Raw genomic sequence first — 9,294 nt, 5'->3', positions numbered from 1 at the left:
GCAGTACGAGGAGAGTCGTTTATATTCTCGGTTCTAGACATCTATTGGCAACGTGCTAATACGGTTCTCCACAGGTATTGCTGTCATTCTCAGTGAAGCTCACCTCCATCTACATAGATACTCAGTAAACTAATGTCAAGTGCACAGCAGAGGATGCTTAGCTCTTTGTACAACATGTTAGTGTTTCTTCCCATTTCAGTCGCTCATACGGAGCCGAACGGATCACTGCTTAATGCCTCTGTGCATGCTGTAAGTAGTCACATTTTCTGTTTATGCTCCCTAGGCGAGCGATACGTAGAGGTTTGAAGAAGCTATCTACATTCTTAATACAAATTTTTGAAATATTTTTGAGTAGGCTTCTGTCGGATTTCATATCAGCGCACACTCCGCTGCAGAATGAAAACATCATTCTGGAAACATCCCCCAGGCTGTGGCTAAGCCATGTCTCCGCAATATCCTTTCTTTCAGGAGTGCTAGTTCTGCAATGTTCGCAGGAGAGCTTCTGTAAAGTTTGGAAGGTAGGAGACGAGGTACTGGCAGAAGTGAAGCTGTGAGGGCGAGAGTCGTGCATGGGTAGCTCAGTTGGTAGAGCACTTGCCCGCGAAAGGCAAAGGTCCCGAGTTCGAGTCTCGAGTTCTAATCTGCCAGGAAGTTTCTGTCTGATAGTTTGCGTCTATCTTGAGGAGCCTGACATTTCAGGTACAGCGACATTTTTGTGACGCACTCCCTTGTGTAGGACAACGCTATCACATATTAAACATACGAAAGTATATGTTCCAGAGACATATAAAATCCCACCTTTATCAGTGATAATGAATACAGGCTGAAGCAGTAAGTTACAGTCTGTAAATTCTTGATCTCTGCATCTCAGGATGTAATGAGGGAAAAGCGAGGATGCTAATGCTTGGTACATAGAGGAGGTCATTCTGTTCGAGATTTCCTCTTTGTGTTTGAGATCAGAATGTGTTCTGCTATTGCATAAACAGATGTAAGTCAAACGTATGGGAAAGTACTTTTGTGGATTACGTCTGTAATCCCTCTTGTATGTGGGTGCTTTTTATCAGTCACAGGATACTGTTTCTAGTCCGAGGGATCTTCAATACATTATAGTTAAAACTGGAGCGAACTCATCTGCGTATGCTACATACAGGAGCTCTATTCAATTTTTTGCGATTTTATCTGTTTCTCAACGCCACTACAATATTTTCATGACTTGTGGTCGCAGTGGTATCAGGGGTAAACTGCAGCAGCACTTCTGTATCTTCGTAGGTAGCGGAATATTTGTAAATGGAGGCTTCTGATTTTACTTCGCTGTCCTCAGTTTCAGTTTCTGTGTCATCCAAGAATGTCTGGACACTAATGTAAGTGCCACTGACAGCCGCTGCGTACGGCCGCCCGAATTTCGTTTGGTATTTTGCGTGATCTTTCGACAGTATTCTGCTGCGGTAATAATCTAACGCTTCACGTATTGTCGACTTGACAGTTGAAAGCTTTTCGTGAAGCGTCTTTCTACCTATGACAGTGAGCTTCGTTTTACATGTATTACGCAGAAGTCGCTCTTTCTTGAGACTTTCTTTACAATATCTGTATAGCATGGAGGGTTCCTCCTATCATGAACTGTTCTGCTAGAAACAGGTATGCCCCGTTTATGGTCAGCTATTCTTTAATCATGAGCCATAGTTCTTCTACACGCTCATGCTGAGAGGCAAAATTTTTTGAGTTCTTCTTTGAAATGTGACACGTCTCTCTGTTTATCTCTTTTATTAAACTTGTGTGTCTTGTCATGTGATATAGTCGTCATGGAAAATATGGTAAATGCCAGACCCAGAAAGTATAACACCAAAGGTTCGTCATATTCTCACGTATCCGTCATCTCTTTGGAATGGTGAAGAAGTGGTGTATTTTCAGTTCCCAAGAATCACTTTTTTGTTTGTGTTACCACAATTAAAGCGACTGCCTTTATAAACCTAGAAACACATAAATTTACTCTGACAGAATCAATTTACAGACCATAGCGAATGATGCATTTCTACTGATCTGAGTGATGCGATGTGTGAACACTCTTTCATTGAGATATCATCATTTTTCTGAGCGAAGTCAACGTGAGTTACCGTTCCATTAAGAGTCATTTTTGCAACACAAAGAGAGAGGTAAACAGGCTTCTTCTTAGCATATAAATTAAAAATATTAAACTGGATATTTCATAATTTAAATATTAATCGAAACACTTTCCAGAACCACTATTATTGCTTCAATAAGTCTGATTCTCGCTTATGCCACGTCGTAACTCTGTTTATTACTGAAAGTGCATTTGGACTGATAAAAACAAAAATACATTACGGCTAACTGCTGCGATACTTGCGGTGCAACGACTAGACTTGCTGTACAATGAAAATCATATAATTTAAACATTCACTCGATATGCGAATGCACTCCACCCCGTTCGAAAGTATAAAAAAAATTTACAAGAAAATTTTAATGTACACTGCGGGAAACCTCACGACTTGCTAACTCAGTAAGTCTGAATATAATGCGGTCGCTAGCTCTACTGAGAAAGGAGAAGATCGTAGTAGAGAAACAACACAGATTCATTGGCTGTAATTAGATGTGTGTTAGATTCACTCGAAATTGTAAATAAATTTAGCTGTAAACGATATGGTACTTGAAACATTGACAAATGCCTCTGGAAGACTCAGTTAGGATGTTTTCCGCTTGAACTGACGTAATTAAAATTGCGGTCAAAGTTGACAATGTGTCAGGGAACGCTACAGACTGATTGTGCACAATGATTTTCAACTTTTCTCTCACAGAAATGTTTGACTCAATGTGGCTGTCGGGCGCTCGTAGTAGTTCCAGTGTTAGGTAACGCTTCGTGTACGGTACAGGTCAGTAATGTTGAATACAGCGGGATAGCAACGATGATTCTCTTTTTCACCGCTACAGATGAACTACGGTGCAGGTTATACACAAAACCCAGAAATAAAATACAAAATATGAAACATGCAGGAGTTGTCTTCTGCAAAAGTTACATAGTTATATACCGTCTTTTACAATTACGATAGAAGTCTTATTTACACCATACAAGTTTCATTTTAACTTAAAGCATTTTCAGTGGTCACTGTAATAATATGATTTTTCTCACACTTTTGTTTGCTAGGCTTGGGAACAGTTGTCATCCTTTAACTTGCAACGATTAAACAGTATTAAATTATTACAACTAATCACGTTTTTTTGTTTCTTTTTTCATTCTTAACATGTCTGTACAAGGTGCTTTAACTAAAAGGAAATATACTTTCGATTTTATATTTTGTAGGTCCACTGTTAGCTTGCCATCTCGTGCACTTTGTTTCCGTAACGTGGGATGCGATCTTTTTTTGTTTGGTTTTGGTGTGTGCAAATTATTACTTCAGTATAGTATAGTGGTCTATGATCTTGTGTGGGTTGGTTGCCCTGCACTACGGACATATTTCTAACAAAAGAATGAATAGGTGAAGATACATCATAGATACAAGGCATGATCACAGTAAAACAAGAGGGATAACAACAGCATCTAAAACTCTGAAAACAGTTAGGGAAAAACTGCACAGAGGAAACATCAGACAAATCAAAACAGACAAGTGCAATGGTGGTTCTTAAGGGTAAAAAAGAATGCTGTAACAAGATACACAATTCCAGAATGGTATTTTCACTCTGCAGCGGAGTGTGCGCTGATATGAAACTTCCTGGCGGATTAAAACTTCTGTAAAGTTTGGAAGGTAGGAGACGAGATACTGGCAGAAGTAAAGCTGTGAGTACCGGGCGCGAGTCGTGTTTCGGTAGCTCAGATGGTAGAGCGCTTGCCCGCGAAAGGCAAAGGTCCCGAGTTCGAGTCTCGGTCGGGCACACAGTTTTAATCTGCCAGGAAGTTTCAAGATACAAAATTCTTTACATAGAACAAAATCAGAAAACAAATCGCAGACAACAGATTCTACACAAAAATTAAAAATGTACTAAAAACTATAGAACACATATTGAATGACAGACAAAAAGTTCATATAAATTATGTGAAACCTACTGCTCCAAAACGCTGGTGCCAACAAAAAATTCACAAAGTAAATACACCTGTGGGACTAGAAATAAATTACAGAAAGGCATCCACATGCACTCTCACCACCAGCATATGTTAAATGTACCCACACAAAAAAGAAAAAAACAAAAAGAACACAAAATGACAAGACAGTGAAATATACAGCAGAAGTAATAACCCAGAAAAAAGATACGTAGATTCCAGGTACTGCTATATTGAACGAATTTGATGTATGGCAGAAAACGTGTAATCCACAATCTAAGTCGAACAATCAAGGTATAAGAACAAGACCTCAAGACCTAGGTGCTTACACTCAACTACTACCTTACCACATTTCAGGGATAACCAAACTCGTACACTTCGTTACTGACCAAAACTACTTTGAATTTAATAAAGAGTACTACTTGCTAGGAGAAGGATGGCCAGTGGAATAGAAAGCTAACAAATGTCTTCGTAAACAAAAGAAACAATATTCCAAAAAGCAGTATGAAAGGAAAGTGAAATACCATATTGGTGGAACTACATGAATGGTATCTCTGCTTGGTAGGAAAACCAGAAGATACGATAACCACACACAGAGATAAACACGCTGTACAGATGAGAAAAGAGAACGAAGCGTATGAATATCAAGAGATGAGATGGAAAACCCGCCACAAGCAAAGAAGGGAAAGCAGAAGGTTGGAAGGGGTGTATAGTGGGTCTATACAAGGGCGAGAGCAGATAGGTGGAAAGAATACATTGAAAGCCTCTATGAGGGTGAAGATTTGTCTGATGTGATAGAAGAAGAAACAGGAGTCGATTTCGAAGAGATAGGGGATCCAGTACTAGAATCGGATTTTAAAAGAGCTTTGGAGGACTTACGGTCAAATAAGGCAGAAGGGATAGATAACATTCCATCAGAATTTCTAAAATCATTGGGGGAAGTAGCAACAAAACGACTATTCACGTTGGTGTGTAGAATATATGAGTCTGGCGATATACCATCTGACTTTCGGAAAAGCATCATCCACACAATTCCGAAGACGGCAAGAGCTGACAAGTGCGAGAATTATCGCACAATCAGCTTAACAGCTTACGCATCGAAGCTGCTTACAAGAATAATATACAGAAGAATGGAAAAGAAAATTGAGAATGCGCTAGGTGACGATCAGTTTGGCTTTAGGAAAAGTAAAGAGACGAGAGAGGCAATTCTGACGTTACGGCTAATAATGGAAGCAAGGCTAAAGAAAAATCAAGACACTTTCATAGGATTTGTCGACCTGGAAAAAGCGTTCCACAATATAAAATGGTGCAAGCTATTCGAGATTCTGAAAAAAGTAGGGGTAAGCTATAGGGAGAGATGGGTCATATACAATATGTACAACAACCAAGAGCGAATAATAAGAGTGGATGATCAAGAACGAAGTGCTCGTATTAAGAAGGGTGTAAGACAAGGCTGTAGCCTTTCGCCCCTACTCTTCAATCTGTACATCGAGGAAGCAATGATGGAAGTAAAAGAAAGGTTCAGGAGTGGACTTAAAATACAAGGTGAAAGGATAACAATGATAAGATTCGCTGATGATATTGCTATCCTGAGTGAAAGTGAAGAAGAATTAAATGATCTGCTGAACGGAATGAACAGTCTAATGAGTACACAGTATGGTTTGAGAGTAAATCGGAGAAAGACGAAGGTAATGAGAAGTAGTAGAAATAAGAACAGCGAGAAACTTAACATCAGGATTGATGGTCACGAAGTCAATGAAATTAAGGAATTCTGCTACCTAGGCAGTAAACTAACCAATGACGGACGGAGCAAGGAGGATATCAAAAGCAGACTCGCTATGGCAAAAAAGGTATTTCTGGCCAAGAGAAGTCTACTAATATCAAATACCGGCCTTAATTTGAGGAAGAAATTTCTGAGGATGTACGTCTGGAGTAAAGCATTGTATGGTAGTGAAACATGGACTGTGGGAAAACCGGAACAGAAGAGAATCGACGCATTTGAGATGTGGTGCTATAGACGAATGTTGAAAATTAGGTGGACTGATAAGGTAAGGAATGAGGAGGTTCTACGCAGAATCGGAGAGGAAAGGAATATGTGGAAAACACTGATAAGGAGAAGGGACAGGATGATAGGGCATCTGCTAAGACATGAGGGAATGACTTCCATGGTAATAGACGGAAATGTAGAGGGCAAAAACTGTAGAGGAAGACAGAGATCGGAATACGTCAAGCAAATAATTGAGGACGTAGGTTGCAAGTGCTACTCTCTGAGATGAAGAGGTTAGCACAGGAAAGGTATTCGTGGCGGGCCGCATGAAACCAGTCAGTAGACCGACGGAAAAAAAAAAAAAAAAAAAAAAAAAAAAAAAAAAAAAAAAAGAGCGATGTACTACATGGGGATAACATTATGGAAATGGAAGAGGATGTAGATGAAGATGAAATGGGACACGTGATACTTTGTGAAGAGTTTGACAGAGCAATGAAAGACCTAAGTCGAAACAATGCCCTGGGAGTAGACAACATTCCATTAGAACTACTGATAGTCTTGGGAGAGCCAGCCATGACAAAACTCTACCATCTGGTGAGCAAGATGTATGAGACAGGCGAAATACCCTCATAATTAAAGAAGAATATGACAATTTCAATCCCAAAGAAAGCAGAAGTTGACAGGTGTGAAAACTACCGAATTATCATTTAAGAAATCATGCCTGCAAAATACTAACACGAATTCCTTATAGACGAATGGAAAAACTGGTAGAAGCCGACATCGGGGAAGATCGGTTTGGATTCCGTAGAAATGTTGGAACACGTGAGGCAATACTGACCCTAAGACCTATCTTAGAAGATAGATTAAGGAAAGGCAAACCTATGTTTCTAGCATTTGTAGACTCAGAGAAAGGCTTTGAAAATGTCGGTTAGGGTTCTCTCTTTCAAATTGTGAAGGTGGCAGGGGTGAAATACAGGGCGCGAAAGGCTATTTACAACTTGTACAGAAACTAGATGGCAGTTATAAGAGTCGATGGGCATGAAAGGGAAGCAGTGATTAAGAAGGGAGTGAGACATGTTTGTAGCCTATCCCCGATTTTACTCAATCTATATATTGAACAAGCAATAAAGGAAAAAAAAATGGAATCGGAATTAAAATCAATGGAGGAGAAATAAAAACTCTGAGGTTTGCCGATGACACTGTCATTCTGTCAGAGACATAAAAGGACCTGGAAGAGCAGTTGAACGCAGTGGACAGTGTCTTGAAAGGAGGATATAATATGACCATCACCAAAAACAAAACGAGGATAATAGAATGTCGTCGAATTAAATCAGGTGATACTGAGGGAATTAGGTCAGGAAATGAGACACTTGAAGTATTAGATGTGTTTTGCTATTTGGGGAGTAAAATAACTGATGATGTTGGAATTAGAGAGGATATAAAATGTACACTGGCAGTGACAAGGAAAGCGTCACTGGAGAAGAGAAATTTGTTAAAATCTAGTACAGATTTAAGTGTCAGGAAGTCTTTTCTGAAAGTGATTGTGCTGAGTGTTGCCCTGTATGGAAGTGAAACATGGACGATAAATAGTTGTGACAAGAAGAGAAAGGAAGCTTTCGAAATGTGGTGCTACAGAAGAATGCTGAAGATAATATGAGTAGAGGTACCGAACAGAACTGGGGAGAAGAGGAATTTGGAGCACAACTTGACTAGAAGAATGGATCTGTTGGTAGGACATGTTCTGCGGCATCAAGGGATCACCAATTTAGTATTGCAGGGCAGTGTGGAGGGTAAAAATCGTAGAGGCAGACCAAGAGATGAATACACTAAGCAGATTCAGAAGGATGTAGGTTGCAGTAGGTACTTTGAGATGAAGAAGCTTGCACAGCGTAGATTAGCATGGAGAGTTGTATCTAACCAGTCTTGGTCTGAAGAACACAACAACAACAACAAAGGAATAAACTTTACTTTAGAGAAAGGACAAGCGAAGCGAATAAACTTTCTAGATATATCCATTACAAAAAGCAACACTCATTCAACATTGATAGGTAAATTACCAGAGTAAACAGAAAGTATACCAATCATTAAACCACCCACAGTTCCAAAAAGCAATCAGCTCCCATATACATACTCCACAGATTAAACATAGTATCACTAGAAAAACACAACTACAAAAAGGAGCTAGACATAATAATTCAAACAGCAAAAAGTCATGGATACTAAGGTTCTCTAGCTGCAAACGTCGAGTGAGAAAGACGCAAAGAAAAGATGATCTAACGCCAGTTAGATCCAGGTACTCACAAAAGTCCACCACAAACTTGTGCACTTAAACACTAATCATACACAATTTTTTTTTATTGTTGTGTGGCTAGGGCCTCCCGTTGAGCAGACCGTTCGCCGGGTGCAAATCTTTCAATTTGACGCCACTGCGGCGAATTGCCAGTCGATGAGGATGAGATGATGACGATTAGGACAACACAACATCCAGTCCCTGAGAGGAGAAAATCTACAACCCAGCCGGGAATTGAACCCGGGCCCTTACGATTGACATTCTGTCGCGCTGACCACGTTTTTTTTTTTTCTTTTTTTTTTTTGTCGTTATTGATCGTTGTGTTTGGTCGTTGCGGACGTCACAAGACATCCTGTTCAAGTTCGGTGGTTGATCCTTCCACTCAGTTTTTTATTGCAGAGGCCAACCGGCTCTCCGACCGAACACGCTGAGCTACCGTGCTGGCTTTTTTACACCCCCTCAGGGGCTGCCAAAAATTGCCACAGAGACGGTATTTCACGTCTCTCTGGCGGGGTATTGGTAAAAGTTTTCAACTAGCAATAATCGCACCTCAGTTATACTTCCTTGGTTACGATATTGCCGCCGCGCAAAGATTGGCAGTCAGCTACCGGAGCGAACATTCCTACACAATGAGAACACAACACAAACTTAACAGAAATGCTGATATAACTCATATACAGAAACAAACGGACGCACAGAACTGGAAACCCCTCAAGAAATAATGAATAACACTAGGTTACCAAAGTAACAACTCAGTACAGAAATGTTTGAAGAAAGGTGATGATACTGACATACATAAGAAGTCGGGCACTTAGCAACTTCGTTGTAACAGTTTTGATGCTCTGTAGTCAGCAGATATTAGCAGAAATAGGGTATAAAATGTAAAACAGCATGGAAATTTTGTCACCAACCATTCAAAATTTTTAGAGAAAATCCGACTAGGAAAGCATGATCCCACCACAATACAAA

The 9,294-nt window shown here is 39.9% G+C and overlaps 1 non-coding gene across 1 annotated transcript; it reads right to left on the bottom strand.

Moving 5' to 3' along the window:
- Nucleotides 1-8,779: 8,779 nt before the first annotated feature.
- Nucleotides 8,780-8,919, bottom strand: LOC124596722. The gene has a single exon (XR_006978364.1). It is a non-coding gene; the product is annotated as a U4 spliceosomal RNA (small nuclear RNA).
- Between the last annotated feature and the right edge of the window lie 375 nt (nt 8,920-9,294).

This window comes from Schistocerca americana, chromosome 2 (assembly GCF_021461395.2).
Source record: "Schistocerca americana isolate TAMUIC-IGC-003095 chromosome 2, iqSchAmer2.1, whole genome shotgun sequence".
Classification (NCBI taxonomy): domain Eukaryota; kingdom Metazoa; phylum Arthropoda; class Insecta; order Orthoptera; family Acrididae; genus Schistocerca; species Schistocerca americana.
Note: the sequence above shows the minus strand (reverse complement) of the source record. Positions and strands in the feature narration are given on the sequence as shown.